Source organism: Dama dama, chromosome X (genome assembly GCF_033118175.1).
Source record: "Dama dama isolate Ldn47 chromosome X, ASM3311817v1, whole genome shotgun sequence".
Classification (NCBI taxonomy): Eukaryota; Metazoa; Chordata; class Mammalia; order Artiodactyla; family Cervidae; genus Dama; species Dama dama.
The window spans coordinates 28488112-28508514 of record NC_083714.1 but is presented as its reverse complement, the minus strand read 5'-3'; the positions used below and the strand labels follow the sequence as shown (position 1 = coordinate 28508514).

The following is a 20403-nucleotide window of genomic DNA, read 5'->3' as shown; positions in this document are numbered from 1 at the left end:
AATTTTAGATTGTTGTTCTGTGGTCATAATTAACAAACCAGGTACACTATACTATGAGAATCAATTGCTACTCTCAACCTGTTTGGGGAAAACATTGCAAATGTCTGCTTTATCTTTTGATTGAAATATCCTTGTCTGTCTTCTTAGTCCGAAGACTTCCGATTTGGAGCATAGGGCACCCCTGTGCTGCTAAGAAAGAGGAAAGGCTTTATTATTATTAAAAGGAAATCCACAGCCTTACATTCTGCTCCCTGGTTACCCAGCATTTACTTACTTGCTTGCTTACCACCCCCCTGCTCTTAATACCTGCAATGTGGGGGGAAAATGAATTTTCATAAGGCATTAGTATGACCCTTTAAGTAGATAACTGGAAAAGCAGAATTAATTTTGCCATTTTTGTCCAGGTTCATAAGACATTTTATGTGTGTGTGATGTGTTAAATAATTTACCATTGGAAAGTTTTTTTTTAAAGGGTAGTGTGTAAGTATGTCAAAGTAATGTTGGAATCTTTTAATGATAATAAAGTCCCAAGATGCATTCGGAAATGGATTCAGGTAATTTCTAAAATGAATCCATGCTCTAAATGTTACTTAAAAGTTTTCAGATTGTCCCCCAGAATGTTTTTGAAAATCAGGTGTTTCTGGAAAACAGCTCAATGAACAAATGTTAACATTTGTATAATAAAACCAATAGAGTCTAGTCCCTAGAACCGTGCCAGACACATAGTACAAACTAAGTATTTTTTGAATACATGAATTTGTATTTACCATTAGTTCTAGGTTCCCATTATGAATTAAGAATAGTCATGTCATTTGACAAAATATACAATGAAACTGAAGGAAAGAATGCTTTGTGGAGTCATTGTGCTATAAGATTAAGTGAGATTCCAAATATTGAAACAAATAGCTGTGTTAAAAAGTAAAATCAGATTGTATATTAACTACCATCTCATTCAAAGGCCTAATTCGAAATCTAAATACTCTAAAGGTCTTGGTGTTTCACTTCACTATCATCTGTGTAAATAATGCTGACATGATCGTAGTTTCCCTTATAGTCATTGTACCTTTCTGATGCCTTTAATACTAAGATTCTTGCTGAAACAGAACAGTCCAACATTCAAGTTTATTCTGTACAATATGACTTTAACTGGTCAAACTGCACAGTATTCTTTTGATATGTTGCCTCTGAAAACAGAAAGCTTATTTTCCATGAAAGTCTTAAAACTTGGAAATGGTTAGAAGGTTCAGCATTAACAAAGTTTTTTTTTTCCATTTTATGTTAGAAATAGCAATTAGAATCCATGTAATTTTTACTTGAAGCTTGCTTTTCCTGAAAGTCCATCAGTTTCAGTTTTCAGTATAGTTGTCGAGTACTTGGTATAGATTATGGTTAATAAATTTCCTAAGGCTTCCCAAACAAGTGATTTATTTATCTATTTACTTACTTATTTACTGACCTGAGGTCAAAAGAAGAGCAATACTTTGAATACTTGATGCAAAGATTAATTAATGAAAGCAAATTTTCTTATAATATTCACATATTTGTTCTAGCATTCTCACGCACACACACACATCATGCACACACACTTTTAGAAAGAATCTCATGAGAATGCCATGCATCAGATATGAAACATGTATGATGATTTTATTAATATTATATATGTTTCTTTAAGCTCCTGTATGTAGATTTACCCTTGAAAGTAGTAATCTATGCATGCTTTTTTTTTTCTTTATAAGAAGCTTCCCTTCCTTTACCACTTGGAAGAATGGTTTGAATTGGATTACTAGCACAACTACAGGCAGATTAAATGATAAAGAATATTGTGAAGGATAGTATTTATTAATAGCAATTGTGATCAATAGAATATATCAATGACTGGAAATAAAGCTGCTGAGTATAAAAAATTAAAAGGAATCAGCTTTCAAAACTGTTTCCATATACAAAAACTGCTTTAAATCATCTGCAGATTCTGAATATTAGATTAAATTACTGTTTTGAATTGAAATTACTCCATTTCCTTCCCCTAGACGGTAAAACATTCTGATTCCTGGCTTAATATATACTTTCTTTTCCTTTCTGTTTTCCATTGATTTTTTTTTTAAGAAATGAGGAAAGTAAATATCATGTAGAACCAGCTAGAACTGTGCTTAGTTTGAGCAGGTGAATGCTATAAAAGGTTTCACACAGCTTTTAATTATTCCAAACAACCTTGATGGTCCAACCATATGTGTGTCTACTGTATGTGGTACCCTGTAATGACAATTTATATAATGTATAGAGATTTTATAGTTTGCTAGATGTACTGTGGTACAATTTAGCAAGACCAATGAAATTGCTTACATTTGGAACTCATGAGAAATAGGGCTGAGTGAATTGGAGTATGATGGCATAAAATGAAAATTGTTTTGTAACAATATTTGTACTGAATTGTTCTGTGAACATTTCTATATATAATCAAAGCAAACTAGTTTTAATTGGAGATAGTAAATATTTTTACAGTTGATGTTGAATCATTAATGCTTTAAAAATAATCATTTAGAGTCAATAAATAAAGCCTGTTAAATTCTTATGTAACTTTAGGACTCATTTCTAGACCTGGAAGTATAATCTTGGATAATTTACAGCTTAAAAAAAATTCTGACTTTTACTTCCTGTCCAGGCCTCCACTTTAGGTAAACAATAGCATATGGTGAAACATGCATATATGCCAACTAACCACTATCTCTTGGATGATGTTTTCAATGTGATGTAATGATTCTGAAATATTGGGTTCTCCATTCCCACCTACTTAAAATGGATTGGAGAAGGGAATTGGAAAAATAGACACAGGAAAATGTGTTAAATCATCTCTTTTTATATCAGTGGATCACGCCCTGAGAAGCTCTTACTCAGAGCCTTCATATCTGTGTTTATGGTAGATATGTGCCAAGATTAATATTTTTTTCCTGGGTACTTATGACAGGTCTCTATGGCTGTATCTAGGTGACACCTAAATATGTGAGTGAAAAGTTCCGTCAACCATCCCACTGTTTGAGGTGATGCAAACAAACATCTGGTTGGTTGAAAGAATTTTTTACTTGGTCTCTGGATATTCTGGAGTCATTAACAAGCTGATGAGTCTTAATACCTATGTCAAAAAAGAAAGACATAAAGTGAAACCGTTTAAAATACATGTAGAGTACCTTAAACACTCTTGGGCTACTATAACACATATAATGAGCCAAATGCTACCCTGAATCTACAGCATTCTATGAAATGTTTAAGGAGATGCAGTGACAAGGCAGTGACAAAAACAGAAACACACTGGCCTTTTCAAAAAGCCAGGAAATAAAACACTTTAACTTCAATTCTATCTCCCCTACCTCCACCCCCGGTACTGATTCATCAGTTTAAAGAAATCAACTTAAAGAGTTTGATATGTTGGCTTCTTAACAATTTCCTGCACCTCACTTTTCACCGATTCTTCCACTGCCATGGAAACTAGACGGGACAGACAGCTGGGAGTCACTAATTCAGGATGGGAACCTGCTTGTTAATTTAATTTCATGCCATCCTGTTGGTCCCTGAGAGTAACTATAAAAGGCTAGGGGATTGAATTTGTGAGCAATAGACAAGCAGAACAAAAATCAGTGCCATCACTGTCATTTTCCTGAAGATCTTACTGCAACCCCCATTGTCCCTAATCAAGCAGTTCTTTAAAACTAGTCACAAAAAGAGAACTTTGATTTGTGCATTCCTATTGATATTTATTTATTTATTTATAGGGCTTCCCTGGTGGCTTAGAGGGTAAAGCATCTGCCTGCAATGTGGGAGACCCAGGTTTGATCCCTGAGTCAGGAAGATCCCCTGGAGAAGGAAATGGCAACCCACTCCAGTACTCTTGCCTGGAAAATCCTCTGGACGGAGGAGCCTGGTGGGCTGCAGTCCATGGGGTCGCAAAGAGTCGGACACGACTGAGCGACTTCACTTCACTTTATTGATATTTATGTGTATGCTACAGAGAGTTTTTTTGTTCTATGAGAATGTCACAGCTATAAAATAGTTTCATATTAGCTATTGCATTGAAAAAATATGTTCAGTAAAATTATGATTTTATAGACTTTAAGAAGCCTAGTTAGAGATCACAGTAAAGTTAAATATAAATGATGCTTGAATTTTCTGGTAAGATTGTTTATTTTCCCTTTTCAATTATAAAAATAATTTTATTAAAATATCTATGCCCCACTTTTTTTATTACAGAGACCAAATGGATTTGAATACATTTATTTGAAATCTGTAAAACACACATTTTACCCATCACCATAAAGCATACTGATTGTTTTAATTTTAATTGACTAAGTTGTCAGTTGATAAGTAGTCAACAATGAGGAAATTGCCTTTTAGTGTTTCTCATATTCTTTTGTAACATTTTTGTGGCTGATTATGACTAACAAAATTGAATTTGGGCATCACAAAGTCTAATATGAGCTGAATTGCAATCCATGTTAAGCCTTTTGCAATATTATCAGCTATGGGTTCTGATAAACTAAATATTTTTTTCCCCTGAATTTATAGCTGTAAACAAATTTCTATATTATGGCTAAGAAAGAGTGATTCTCAAAAAGGATTTTGGTGAGAAAAAAAAGAATGGAGATCTAAATCTATATCTATATTTATATGTCACCAAGTAATTTTCTGTTTGAAAGTGACTAGAACTTCAAAATACAAATGTCTCAGATAGAATTATTAAAGATAGAATGAAGTAGTGATTTAAAAATTTAGGAAAAATAATATTTTCATTTTTACATTTTAAGGAATATTTCTGATATCATTATCCAGTTGTCAGGTATTGAATTGCATATATTTTGTTAACTGGTTTATTTTTGAGCCATGTCTGAGTAAAATTACCAGAATATCTGAGTAAAACATAAAAATTTCAATCATCATTATTGATCATGTAGATTTCCTAGTATCTGTCTGTGTCATATCTTTGTCATGTTGATTTCCTCTAACTTTTCAGCAGATGCTTGAGTTTTGGATGTATAGTGAACAAAATAATTAATCATCTGAATTGTTCCAAATATATAATCAGTTAATTTTAACTCTCTATCTAAATGATGTTATGAAGATACAACCTCAGTTTCCCTTTAAAAATTAATGCATGCATACTAAGTTGCTTCAATCATGTCTGACTCTTTGCGACCCCATGGACTGTAGTCCGCCGGGCTCCTCGGTCCATGGAATTCTCCAGGCAGGAATACTGGAGTGGGTTGCCATCTTCTTCTCCAGGGGAATCTTCCTGACCTAGGGCTCGAACCTGTATCTCTTGGGTCTCTTGCATTGGCAGAAGGGTTATTTACCACTAGCGCCACCTGGGAAGCCCAGAAATTAATGTTTTCATATTTAGATGAAAGATACTGTAAATATTCAGAATGCTGATTGAATATATGTATTTATATGTGTGTGCATGTATATGTGTGTGACTTTAAGTAGAACCCCTATATGCTTTTATCAAAGGAAATCGGTTTCATTTTAATGTTTGGAATCACAGCTTAGTGTTTTTAACTGTGTGTGTGAATGGGAGTTTTTAAAGCAGCCAGAATAAAAAGTACATTGCTATCAGTTTGCATACTTCAGGGAAAATCTGATCACCAGCTAAGGTCAAGGAGAAAATTTCCCAGTTTCAAGGTCTTGTATAATTAGGTGGATTCTAAGTGTTTATATTAATTTTAATGCCTCTATCTGGTTGAGACACCTGTCAAAGAGAAAGTGCCAGATTAACTGGACAATTGGTATATTAGATATTGCAATCCCTGTGTCCCAGCAGTGGATAGACATTTTAAGAAAACTCTTCAGTTGTTCAGAGAAATTAGGAAAAAGATACCGCAGATGGCCTATCCCAATAATCCATGTTTTTTTTAGATACATTTAAAAGTAAATGTCCTAAGAGATGATTAATTCAGGAAAGTTATTGATAATGAACTCATCTTATGCTACACATCCTTTGCACCTATGATGATGCCTTATTAAAAGTGTCTCAATCTTGCTAATTACCACCTGTGTTTAAATATAGAGTTGTATAAATACACTACAACCATACAGTGGCTGGAAGCTTTCTAAACCTGAAATGTTCCTAGCTAACTCAATTGCTATCAACAAAATGTTTCTGATCAACATTTTGAATTTATACTCTATGCATTACCCCCCTTTAGCATTAATGATTTTCTTTTTTTAAAGCTGCTCTGCTTAATTGCAAGCATTTGAGTGATATTGATGTGTGTTCTCCAGCTCTATTAACTAGCCCCCAAATATATTTGTATTTGTGTGTGTGGATGGAATTTTTTCTAAAGTTAAATTTATTAAAAATTAAGTGTACATTTTGATGTGGATTTAAGCATCATTTATAGAAACATATAAGTACATCACCTATATGCTTGCTGCATGCTTGAAATGCATATATTTTTGTGATTGTAACTCATATTTTTAGAGCTTTAAGGAATGTAGGGAAGCATTGACAGAATTGCTGTGCAAGTCAACTAAGAAACTCCTTTTAATTTCACTAATGAGATCTAGTGACTTCTAAGGGAGAAGGTTATGCTGTTGATTGGCCAGTTGATACCTATTACTTTAACTTGAGAAGACTCTTGTACCTTTAAATACCAATAACATCACTCTCATTTCTTCTCTCCTTTCCTTCCTTCCTTTTTCTTTCTTTCAGCTGTTTCCTAGAGTTGAGGTAGTAGATACAGATTTATGAGAAAAGAAGCTCTGGGACATTCACTAAAGTTTTGGGAGTGATTAATCTTTTTCTTCTACTTCTAAATCTGACCTATTCTTTAAGTATATACTAGAAAATTATAAATATAATGTGAAATATTATTTGTATATTGTTTTTGGCTCATACATTCTTTCAGTTATCTTGGATAGGAGCTAAAATAGCACACTAATATTCTGGGTTGATACCTTTTATTACAGATTTACTCTGTGCATGTTTCTATATGTTAGTGCACTTGTGATTGATTTTTCATGTTTATTCTAATAAAATGTCAACCTTTAGGTGTGACAACGTTTATTTTTGGTTTCAATAAAGTGTTAACACAAGAGTGCTACATTTTTCATTTGTTTTGTTCTTATCCTCTGTTTGAAATATTGCCTTAATGAAACATTGGGCAACTTGTGAAAGTGAGGTAATCTTAATATAAACAATTAGAATTCAGTGCAAGGGAAATATTTTAAGGGTAATTTAACACAGAATAGAGAAAAATTTAACAATATATTTCTGTTAAACATGGAATAAAACATGTTTAAGGAAATGTATAAAATAGCACTAGACTAAGTAAGAAGGGAACACTGGTCCTAGACATTTAACAAAATACTTGGGACTGCTTTGTTGTAGAGAAAGCAGAAGAATCAATGTTTACACAGAGCTCTGGGACAATAGGTCTTGAAATCTCAAGTGTTTTCCATAGACTCTCCAAGTCTCATGGACTGACTTCTTTTTTACTGAAGACTTCAGTATTACACAGTTTTGGTTATACTTCATAAAACCATCTTCATGAAGAAAAAACTTCATCTGTTCAGTCAGTCATTCATTCATCAAAACTTTGTAAATGCCTGTTTATCCAGTAATACAGAGATATTAAAAAAAGAAACAACTTACCATATAATGGGAGAGACAGACATTTGAATTGACTTGTAAATAATAGCGAAGAATTTTTTTTAGAGAATACAGAGACCCACAGTCCACATGGCTAAAGGATTGTGAAAGGGTACAAGTCTAAATTAGCAATGGGGAATATCAACCCAGGAAAATAGAATATTGTTTTATTTCCTGTCTGGGTTTGGGGAACAGAGGTCAGGCATAATGTCTTATTTCCTTCTGTGTGCCTGCCACACAGAGGAGGCTTAGTACATATTTGTTGAATGACTGAGTGTGTTAGGATTTTCCTGCATGGAAAGAAAATCCTGGAGAATTGTGGGTTTTATGATTTTTATCCAGAATCACACAGTGTACTGCATTGTAGCAGAATCCACTGAATTAGATGAGGGGCTTTAAAGTGAGGGGGGCAGGTCACCAACTTTGAGTTTTGGAAAGATGGCAACCGGTATGAAGGATGGATTGAAGTCCATGAAGAGCACATTAAGGGACTGTGTTGCAATTAGGAGGGTGTGAACCATGGCAGGGACAGCAAAGATGGAGAGGAGAGGGGAAAGTTTGAAAGCTACTCATAAGGTAACAACGTTTGGGACATGGAACTCAATTACCTTGAAAGGAAAAGGGAGGAACGACACTGAGACTTTTGGCTTGGAAAATTGTGTAATGCTGTTAAGCAATACAGGGAACATAGAAGAAAAAGCCAGTTTTGATGGGGATAATCGGGTCACGTTTGGACTGACTTAATATGAGACACTATCTAGACTTCTTGGTAGAGATGATTTGTCACATATGGAAATTGCAGATCTGAAGATCAGGTCTGGAAAAAGATTTGTGTGGCCATCAGTCAATGTAGTAGTTGAAATCATAGGAAGGTGAGTTCACCTAGAGAGTGTATATAAAGTAAGAAGAGAAGTGAGGATGAAATCTCGAGACACAGTGAACTTAAAATGTTGGTGAAATAAGAGGAGCATTCAAGAGAGAGCAAGTCAAGAAAGAATCAAGTCAGAGAGGTAGAAGGCAAACCAGGAAATAATGAAATAAAAGCTTAGGGAGGAAAGGGTTTTATAAATGCCATCTAAGCAAAGACTTGGGAAACTAATTCATTAAAGGAAATTCAAATGGCTAGTAAGCATGAAAAAAACTCAGTCTCCAATAATCAAAATAAATGCAGATTAGAAAAAATAAATACAAGGGGTTTTGTTTTGTTTTGTAAGATGACACTTGGTGTAATTGCTGAAGTCCCAAACTTCAGAGTTTTCTTGATTCTTCTTTTTTCACACCTGACATTACTGTACCTTCAAGCCATATCCTTTGAATCATTTTCCTCTCATTCACCATTAGTGTTTCAGTCTAAGCCACTGTCTCTCACCTAGACTACTGAAATGGCCTTCTAATTTATGCCCTTATATACATTTTTTTTTAATTTTTATTATTATTATTATTTTTTTCCAGTGGGTTTTGTCATACATTGATATGAATCAGCCATGGATTTACATGTATTCCCAATCCCGATCCCCCCTCCCACCTCCCACTCCACCCGATTCCTCTGGGTCTTCCCAGTGCACCAGGCCGGAGCACTTGTCTCGTGCATCCCACCTGGGCTGGTGATCTGTTTCACCATAGATAGTATACATGCTGTTCTTTTGAAATATCCCACCCTCACATTCTCCCACAAAGTTCAAAAGTCTGTTCTGTATTTCTGTGTCTCTTTTTCTGTTCTGCATATAGGGTTATCGTTATCACCTTTCTAAATTCCATATACATGTGTCAGTATGCTGTAATATTCTTTATCTTTCTGGCTTACTTCACTCTGTATAAGGGGCTCCAGCTTCATCCATCTCATTAGGACTGGTTCAAATGAATTCTTTTTAATGGCTGAGTAATATTCCATGGTGTATATGTACCACAGCTTCCTTATCCATTCATCTGCTGATGGGCATCTAGGTTGCTTCCATGTCCTGGCTATTATAAACAGTGCTGCGATGAACATTGGGGTGCACGTGTCTCTTTCAGATCTGGTTTCCTCAGTGTGTATGCCCAGAAGTGGGATTGCTGGGTCATATGGCAGTTCTATTTCCAGTTTTTTAAGAAATCTCCACACTGTTTTCCATAGCGGCTGTACTAGTTTGCATTCCCACCAACAGTGTAAGAGGGTTCCCTTTTCTCCACACCCTCTCCAGCATTTATTGCTTGTAGACTTTTGGATAGCAGCCATCCTGACTGGCGTGTAATGGTACCTCATTGTGGTTTTGATTTGCATTTCTCTGAGAATGAGTGATGTTGAGCATCTTTTCATGTGTTTGTTAGCCATCTGTATGTCTTCCTTGGAGAAATTGACCCTACATAGTTTTCCACACAGCAACTAGGTTGATCCTTTAAAAAAAATAAATAAAATCTTGTGATTTTCCCACCCTCTACCCTCTGATGGCTGGCTTGTTATCACACATTAAATAAAATTTAAAAAAATCTTTACCATGTCCTACACAGTCCTGCAGGATTTGGTCCTTATATATCTGATTTCATATCGTTCTATTCTTCCCGCTGAATTTTGCTCATAACATTCTAGCCACCCTGCCTTCCATTCTGTTCCTTAAACATGCCATGCACTTTTGTCTCCCAGGGCCTTTGCACTTGCTATTCCCTCTGCCTGAAATGCATTTTCTTACTTTGAACAAGTTTTCCTTCATCATAGAGATATTCCATGGCCATCCTATGTAATGAGTCCTCTCTATGCCTTTATCTGCTTCTGTTTTTCCCTCATATTGCTGCTCATCACTATTCGGTATCACTCTGTATGTTTATTTATATTTATCAAATCTACTAATATATAAGATCCCTGAGGGCATGGACTTGGTGTCTGTTTTGCTCACTGCATGGACTGGGTATCTGTTTTGCATTCATGTCACCTAGTACAGAGCCTGGTACATAGTAGATGTTTAATAGGAATTGGCTGAATGAGTGAATGAATAATAAGGACATGATGAAATGTTAGTTGGTATGGATTTGGCAGCTTGCAGCCAAAAACCTTAAAAATGCTCATACCATTTGACCCAGTAATTCTACTTCTGGGGATTTGTCCTAAAGAAATAGTGCAAAAAGCAGAAAAAAGCTTTATTTGGCAAAGATTTTCACCAAGCATTATTTTTAAGAGTGAAAAAAATGAAGAAACTTAAATGTTCAGCAAAGAGGATTGCTAAGTGATTTATGGTAAGTTTAGACAATGTAATATTTTATGATTAAAGGAGAACGTTTAATGTTATACTATCAAATAATGAAGCAGAATACAAATTATATATACCCAATATGTAAGAAAGAAAAAAAGACTGGAAAAAGATTAAATACCAAAAGTAATTATCTCTGTTTAGAGGAGGTGGGTAATAGGTGATGTTTTTCCTTTCTGTATTTTTGAGATTTTCTAAAATAAGTCTATATATAATTTTCATTACAGAAAAAATACATTTATGAAACAAAGGGGAAGCAAAAACACAAATATAAATTATATTTCCACCTTAGAAGTGAAGTTTAGGTAATAAATAACAAGGAGAATAAACCTACTGTCCTTGAGGAATATACCAATTGTAATTGGGGCCAACTGTTGTGTGGCTGCTTTATTTTGAAGAGTTCTACAGCCAGGGAATATAATTGAGAGCCACTGATCAAATCTAGTCTTCATTCACTGGAGAATCAAGGAGGGTTGAGTTTATCATGTTAGGATTTAAACAGGGTGTTCGAGGGAGATTAGGCAAGTTAAGGCTTCTTCCTATTGCTGTGGAAAGCACTAGCAATTTACTTCATGTAAAACAGAAGTGATTACTCACTATATTTCTTCATGTCATGTAGTAAAAACAATTAAGTGTAGTTAGACTATAGATTACTTGGCTATTCAGCCACAGTCACCTCTAATGGAAAAGAAGAAAAATAGCATTGACAAGTTTTGGCAGGTCTCATCATTAGAGATGCCCATATTGCCAGAAAAAGAGAAGCTGAAGCCAATAATGTAAACCTAGAAGTTTTCCTGGCCCTGAGGAAGAAAGTGACAATACAGAGTGCTACAGCATTAATTGTCTGAGAACACTGATCATTGTAATGAGAAAACTGTCTCTGTTATTAACACAATTATTTTCTACAAGGTCTTTGAGTAAATGTCCCATTAGAAAAAAAGCATTAGGGTTTTCAAAGCATGTGTAGCAATATGTAAAAGATACTGTCATCAGTAAAATAAAGTGTGACTTATATGCATCCCAAAGTCCTTTGAAAGTATAGTGTTAATATAGGTGTTTTAGTTATAATCAGTTTGTAATTGAGTAATTATTGAAAAACAAGTTTTAAAAGCCCCATTTTCTAAATGAGTAGGAGTTATACTTTTTAAATGCATCTGAGAAAGGGATCTAGCCGTACACATATATAAGCATGTTCAAATTAATACATATGAGTACAAGGGATCTTCCCAACCCAGGGATTGAACCTGGGTCTTCTCCTGCATTGCAGGCAGATTCTTTACCAGCTGAGCCACCAGGGAAGTCCTTCTTTTTGAACTAGATTTTTAGACCTTTCTTCTGCTCACCTCCAATTTATGCATTTATATCCGTAGCCAATCCCAGATGGCTTTCATTTTAAGAGGCTGAGAACTGAAGGATGTAGAATATTATTCTCTAGGTGGGCCCAAACAAGAGGCAGTGGCACTAATAAAAGCTTGAGTTAGATGATCTCTTAATGAGCTTTTCAGATTTGGATTTAGGACTCTTCTTATAGGCTCTAGCCTACCTCCAAAACTAATAGTTCTGTAAGATGCATTTCTAACATTTGTGGCTCCTGCTGTTTTTGCCTCTGTTATGTATCATCTGGTTGTGTTCAATGATGGCCCTGTCAAACATTCTTTTTTTTTTTCTTTCCCTCTAAGGGTAGCTAGCCCTCATGCAGTATTAAGACAGTCAGCAGTTTTTTTGTGGTAATGAATTATTGAGTCGAATAAAGAGGGAAAAGGTAAGGGAAGTGGTACATGTTGGGAACGGGTAAGTGATGGCAAGTGACTTGGGGCATCTTACATAGATTCTGTGAACTGGCCTTCTCTAGTCATAAGCGGGGAGATAGGCTCCTAAAAGCTCAGTCAGAAGGCAATTGATAAGTGAGCAGAGAAGAGCTATCTGATTTTAAAGCCCTCTTGCTTCCCAGTCCTCTGTGTATCTCACCCAGGCGAAATGCTGCATATAGGACAGTCCGATTTTTAAAGCAATTTTGCTAGCTGCCTTGCAGAATCAGCCTGATGAGTATGAAGCCAATTTCTACAGACTGGCTCTGGTATATGTGGCAGAAGAGCCAGAAATACTTTTTGTAGTCTAGATCTAAGTACTTTCTAAAATGTCTTTCCTTAAAAGATTCTAACTTAGCACTATTATGGAACTATATGAACACTTGAGCAGAAGCATGTCTTTTTTGAGCAACATGAACAGTGATGAAAAATGCACATTGGGCAGTTAGACTGCAGCCAATCAAGAGCACCACTCTAGTCTATTACGAATGATTTATATATATAGTGTATTGGATATGGATATCATTACTAATAATATTATACTCTCTATTATCATTGCAAGGTCACCTTGGTGATCTTTGTCAAAGGTGACAATGATGTTATTGACCTACATTTTTTTTAAAAATTGCTTTTAGATACTGTCTTCTGTCTTGATTTACTGTGTAGAAAATTTAAATTGTTTGCCCTTATTACTGAGACTTTTGGCTCAAATATTTAAAAAGATGGGTTTGGGAATTATTTAATTGATAAATTGGGGCCATCAGGTTAATGAAGTGCCAATCATAAAGTACTAGAATGTTAATATTTTCCTTTTCTTTTTCTTTAATTTACCACAATGCATTTTCTAAAATGGATTTTTGAAGGATTTAAAACATATAGCTTTTTATTATATGGGTGATAAAAGTTCATTTTAGAAAAATTAGAAAATAATATGGTTTTTACATTTATCAATATATTATTAATATATGTCTATGTCAGTAAAGTATATTATATATGTATACACACAGAGATGAAGATACAGAGAGAGTCAGAGACACAGCTGAAAAAGCAATCAAAAATGTAAAAAAGAAAAATGTAATTGTCCTCTTCCTCAATTCTTCCAGAGCATGATTTAAAAGCAGCAAATTAAAGCCATAGGTAGAGATGATATGGAATGACAATTAATATCCTAACAGTTCTCATATCATATTTAATGACTTCTTAGTAAAACATATAGTTGTTCCTTGATATATTTCACCAAACTCCAATTATTGGGCATTAGGTAATTTCCAATATTTATATTTAAAAAATCATGAAAAAATTCTTATATATACTCCTTTGTATATACATCTCTGATAATTGCCTTATAAATATATAAACATGGAGTGAATGGATTGAAGGGAGTGTGTATTTTTTAGGCTTTTGGTATCTATTGCCAAGTTGCCCTCCAAAAATACTGTACCAGTTTACTACTACCAGTTTACTACTGAAGGAGAAATATCATATGACATCCTTATATGTGAAATTTAAAAAGAAATGATACAGATGAACTTACAGAACAGAAAGAAACTCGCAGACTTAGAGAATGAACTTACGGTTGCTGAGGGGGGTTAAGGATTGGGGAAGATCCGGATAGTTAAGGAGTTTGAGATGGACATGTACTATATTTAAAATGGATAACCAACAAGGATCTACTGTATAACACAGGGAACTCTGCTCAATGTTATGTGGTAGCCTGGATGGGAGAGGGGTTTGAAGGAGAATGGATACATGTGTACATATGGCTGAGTCCCTTCACTGTCCACCTGAAACTATCACAACATTGTTAATTGGCTATAACCCAACACAAAATAAAATGCTAAAAAAAAAAGAGATAAAGTTCTTATGTTAAACATCTATGTGACTTCATATAAGGCCCTATATCAATTAGAGGGAGAAGTCTGTCAAGTGGAGTAAATTAATGGGGTTCATTACAGGGTACACTTCCTGCCCTATTCCTCAGTACCAAGTGTGCACATTTGTGGGCTTCCCAGATGGTGCTAGTTGTAAAGAATCTGCCTGCAATGCAGGAGACACAAGAGATGCAAGTTCAATCCCTGGGTCAGGAAGATCCCCTGAAGAAGGAAATGGCAACCCACTCCAGTATTCTTGCCTGGGAAATCCCATGGACAGAGGAGTCTGGCAGGTGACACAGTCCATGGGGTTGCAGAGTCAGATATGACTTAGCACACATGCTCACAAGTGTGCACGTGGAGACGTATACTCTATCTTATAACTTGAATAAGGAAAGTTGTGTGGAACTTGGGAAACCAAAGTGAGGGGACATGGGTTCTAGTCCTGGCTCTGCCACCTATGACATTATGTGACTTTATGCAGGCCATTTCACCTCTCCAGGCCTCACTTTCCTAATCTTGTAACAAGGTTGTCCTGAGAATTAAATGAAATGTGTATATGAAAGTTTTCTGTAAATTGTAAAGGACTATCTTAATATGAGAAGTTGCGATTGTTATAAATTGTCTACATTGGTGAAAAGGTCTTGAAATTGTGGGTATTTCATCTCAAAATGAGTGGTATATTGAGTGAAAATTAAATAGTATTAATTTGAGAGAGTCTTTGTGGGTGAGAATTCCGTAGCCCTTCATGTATACCCATTCATAATTAAGAAATTATTAGCAGCATAGTTAATATAATTGTTTGGTGTTTCAAGCAGATCTTTTAAGAAACTGACCCCTTTATCCTTTGCGAATTACAAAATGAAGCCTTACATTCACAACTCCCATGCCCACTCCCACCCCCACCCTACACGTCTCTGTCCTTACCCTCATGTAAGGACTACTTTGGACCTGCTTGTACATATGTTTGAAGGATAATTTGGCCTAATTTGTTTACAGGAATTACAAGGGTGACCTTTATTCAGCTGTCTCCTTTTCGATTCTCATAACTTCTGGATCTGTCAAGGTATGTACATTCTACACTGAAACTTACTTTAGAAATTGAACACACACATATATGATGTGAAAAGAACAGAATGTTCCACCTTAATAATGTTATATTTATTGAGTGCCATGTGAATGAAATGCATTGTTTTAAACTTAAAATTTGACTATTGTATAGATAATCTTGTGTCTCTACTCCATAATTGAGTCTTTGCAAATTCAAATGTACAGGCTGCCCTCTGTGTTTGAATGATTCTGTGACCTTTTCCACACACAACTACTAAAACCAAGAGACTCCTTAACTAATGGGGGCATCTGCAGAGTACAAGGGAATAACAGTGGCCATTAAGTATGTATACTAAACCATTTAGTAGTTTCCACTGACTACAAATAAACATGGCCTTTCTCCATAACAATGGCAAAAATATTTCCATTAAGATAATACTGCTTTAATGACAAAATAAATAGTTGCCTCTTGAAATGAATGTTTTAATTTTTTAGGAAAGTTCAAAGTAAAATGTCTGTATTGTCATGGTATTGCATTAATTTATTTACTCTTCCATCTTTCCTTCCTTTCATCTATCCTTCTATGGAACCATCCTGGTTAGAAGTCATTGTGTCTTTTCATTTGGTAAATATGCCAACCTAGATAGAATTCACCTGGAATATTGAGAAAGTGATTGCTTCTATATGCAGTCCTATGTTAGATGGAATATGTGAGAAAATGTGGCAAGATGAGGGAGATTTTCAGATTAATCAAAATCTTTGGTTACTTAAAAGATTTCCCTCACTGGGCTTCATTCTTATTAAAAATATTAATCAATGTTAAGTTTTTAGTAAGTACGGAATAGGAAGCAGTGACTTTTTTCCTTCAATACCTGTATCTGGCAGCACTATGCATCATGATTCAAATATTAATTCTCATCCCACTTATAAAAAAAATCAAAAGAATGATCTGTATTTGTGATATTTTTGGAAAATGAAATCTTTAAAATCTTGGAATTTGCATTGTCCTTCAAAAAACACAGTACAGTGCATTAAGAGTTTTTTAATTGGGTTTCAGTTAATTGAGATTATTCTGTTATGGGAATTTAAAATAGATTTGTCAGTTTTAACTATGCATGTAGTTCTATTTGCCATTCTTCTAGAGGTACTGTCTTTAGGGAATACCATTGCCAAAAAACTCATTTCACTATAGGAAAAAAAAGTAAGATCAGAAAATAAAATGACATTAAAAGAGAAACTTACTGGGAAGGAAGATGTGTCATTCAGTCAAGAAAATAATTTTCTTAATTTGGGAATTGTGAGTCTGCTAGTTGTGTAATATTAACTGAAAGGTATTTTTTTCATACTAAAAAGGTTTAAATGTGTGAAAAATGATAGTCTTGCAAAGCTAATGTGAATGAATAGATCCGAATGGAGGAAAAATGTCAAGCAGGCCAAAAGAACGCACACTTAGGAAAATAATTGACACTAAATATTTAAAAGGTTCAGAGAGCAGCTACTTTTCCTCCCTTTGAGAGACAAGTAGAAAAGCCCTTGCCTGTCAATCAGAAAACACAGGATCTATTCCCAGTCTTATAAGAGTGATATGGTCCTCCTAGGTCCCCTGTCTGCCCCAGCCTTGGTTTTATCACATCTATAACAAAACCTTTTTCATGCTAAAGCAGTCGATGACTTTTATAGAATTAAGGGCTCTTCTCAAGTATGCAAAATGGAGTCAAGATTAGCCATTAACTTGAAATACACACACCAGTTGTTAAAAAGATTGCTGCTTGTTTAAGTGCTTTAGTGCATTGGTAGTAGGGCATTTATTTACTTTTTATCTAAAAGCAATTGTGTATGCTAACAGCACTAGCCACTTCCCCCTATCCCCCGCCATGCACACCAGTATTGGCATTATACTAAATTGATTCAAGTAGGAGTTCAGTTAGTTAGTAGTCTCCTTTTCCTTTTTGATAAAATGCTTAACTTAGGGATGTTGTTGTGCATCTCCTCTATCTCTTGAAGTTCAGCAGAACTGTATGTTTTCTCCCTCTTGCAAGGTGGTCATTCACAGTCAAGTATCTCTCTGAAACTTGGAACCAGTCAAGTGCATAACCCGATGACTTCAGACTCCAGTGCTTTTGATCTGGCACCCTTCATGAGCATTGAGTTCATATTAAAGCACTTAAAATATACGCTTCTTCATCTACATATCACAGCAGTAACATGCTGGGCACAGGACAGTGCCTGGGAGTAAATAACCACTTGGAGTTAATGATCTGAGGGGCAGCTGAAGGACCATTGACTCTTCCTAGTCAGTCCTTCATCCTTATAAAATGCCTATTCCTGAGATGCCAATCCTTCAATAATTTTTCTGTCTCACATCAGATTAAGGAGTAGCCATAAATAATAGCATTTAATACATAATAATGAGATTTGGTAATGCAATAAAATGTCAACAATTCTGATACTGTATAAAGATGTCTATTCTGATCAAACCAAGAGAAGGAGCAGTAGATGAAGTTCATGAATCACAGTATTTTAGAAGTGACTTTCCTCTTATTGATTTGAAATGAAATATAAGTAAGAATTCATATGGTTTAGGGGAACAGTTCCCTTTCTTTTGCTCCTTATTCCACTGATGAATGATCCATTTTAGAAATAATTTTAAAATGCCTCTGATATCTATTTTAAATAGATTTTTAAAAATTGGATATGTTCAGCTTCCTTCTCCCTTTTTAGCACTAGACTCAGTTTTCAAGATATGCACAGCTCTGAAATATGTAACAAATGCAATGCTATGATTTCTTTCCCAGAGGAAGCATTTTTCATTTATTTATTACTGTGATAAGCTATAAGTTTTTACAATGTGCCAGGCATGGTGCTAGTTGCTGGGGAAACAAAAGTCAATGAGGGACATGGTCCCCAATCACAAACTATTGGTAGAGACATGAGGACTGACCTATATAGAAAGAAGTAAAATAATCAAGTATTGTATATGTGAGTTGCATATGAATTTATTTGCTCATGGCATTCATATTCTTTTTGTAAATTTAAAGAGCTTCAAATATTGATTGCCCTAATCAAATAGGGCAATGAGATATATATAATCTCAAATAGCCCCCACTCAAAAAATCTGTAAGAATCACTGGTCCTGGTAGGCAGAATGCCCCCAAAGATGTCCATGTTCTAATCCCTGGAACCTGTGAATATGTTGCATCACATGGCAAAGGGAATGAAGATTGCAGCTGGAATTGAGGTTGTTATTCAGCTGAGCTTATAATAAAGGAGATTATCCTGGTTAACTGGTAAACTCAATGTAATAGCAAGGATCCTTAAAAGTGGAAGAGGGAGGAGGCAGAAGAGAGAGAACCAGAGAGATGGCAGCCTGAGAAGACAGTGGCCATGAGCCAAAGAATGGGGTGAAACGTCTAGAAACTGAAAAGGGTAAGGAAAAGGGTTATCTCCAGGAGACTCTAGAAAGGAATGTAGCCATGCTGACACCTTGATTTTAGCCCATCAAGACCCATTTCAGACTTCTGACTTAGAGAACTGTAAGATGAACCTGTGTTGTTTTATGCCACCAAGTCTGTGGTTGTTTATTACAATGGCAATAGAAAACTAGTATATTGAGATTTTCCCAGTACAGAAAATTTGGGGAGAATTCGCTAGTTGTTAGCAATTGCTGTGGCTGAAAGATACGGTTCATGCTGATCTTGGTACACAAAGATATTTGTCTAGTGATTGTTTTTTCTAGATATCAATATCAGGCCCCTCTTTTATTGAAGTACAATCACTTATGAGATCCCTGAGACACCTGACAATTCTCTCTTCCTCCCACCATGAGTCTCAGGGAGAATGTAGCCCTCTTTCCCTCGCCTTCTATAGAACACTGATGCCTCTTCCTCCCATCCCCTTGTCTGTCATCCTCCTGCCTTGAAGTCTAGGATGCAAGACTTTGTGGATAGGTGACGAGTAGAAAATTCTTTCTTTCATGGGGTACCTGCAGCAGTGAGAAAGATATAGGCACTACTATCCTAATAAATTATCCTGGTAGGGGCTTTATGACAAGCATAAAGTTGGAAATTGAATGTCGTATGGAATAGGAGTCTCAAGCTAGTGGCTTACTGCTCAGGATCAGTCCTAAGACGTGTTTTGTTTGCAACTTGGGACTCTTCTCTCCTCTCCCCTTCCTTTTTAAAATGTTTATAGCTTGAGTGCTCTGTTCAATTCCATAGTGTCTGCCACCCACTGTTGTCTTATTCCTTGCTTACTTGACTTGTGTGATATGATCCTGGTCCCTGTGCTGTAGTAGTTAAGAGCAAATACTTTGGAGTTTAAATGGTGAGATGATCCAATTCTGCCATATGTCGGCTGTACACCTTGGGTAAGTAGAATAAGCATAATCTTTCTAACTTCAGTCTTCTCTCCTCTAAAATGAAATAATAATTAGACTTAATACCTCATAGACTTGTGAAGTTTAAAATAGCCTGCCCATGACACATAAAGCACTCTATATGGTGGCTGGTATACAAAATTGTACATCATCTATAAATATTAATTATCACTCCAACTACAACTCTTAGGGCACAAAGCAGGGGGGTTAATCAAGTCCATCTAGCACAAGGATAAGAAGCAGGCATCTGAAAAGTTTTAATTAAGAAAGTAATGCTAGTACTAGAGATATTCTGTAAATATACACTGGTAGGGTGGGTAGGGATTAGCAATTTGGTTTCATCTGATGAACAAATGGTGGGGATGGCCAGATGTTCAATGCAAAAGAAGCAGTGACACAAGAACATAAAATAGCCTGGTCTCTTAGAGGAATAGCAATCATC

The 20403-nt window shown here is 35.5% G+C and overlaps 1 protein-coding gene across 1 annotated transcript in view; it reads left to right on the top strand.

The window, feature by feature from the left end:
* Nucleotides 1-20403, top strand: part of TENM1 (teneurin transmembrane protein 1) — an 887850-nt gene that overhangs the window by 1538 nt on the left and 865909 nt on the right. The window contains exon 2 of the mRNA XM_061137497.1: nucleotides 15536-15602. The gene's annotated coding sequence lies outside the window, so the exon portion shown is untranslated. The remainder of the gene's footprint in view (nucleotides 1-15535; nucleotides 15603-20403) is intronic.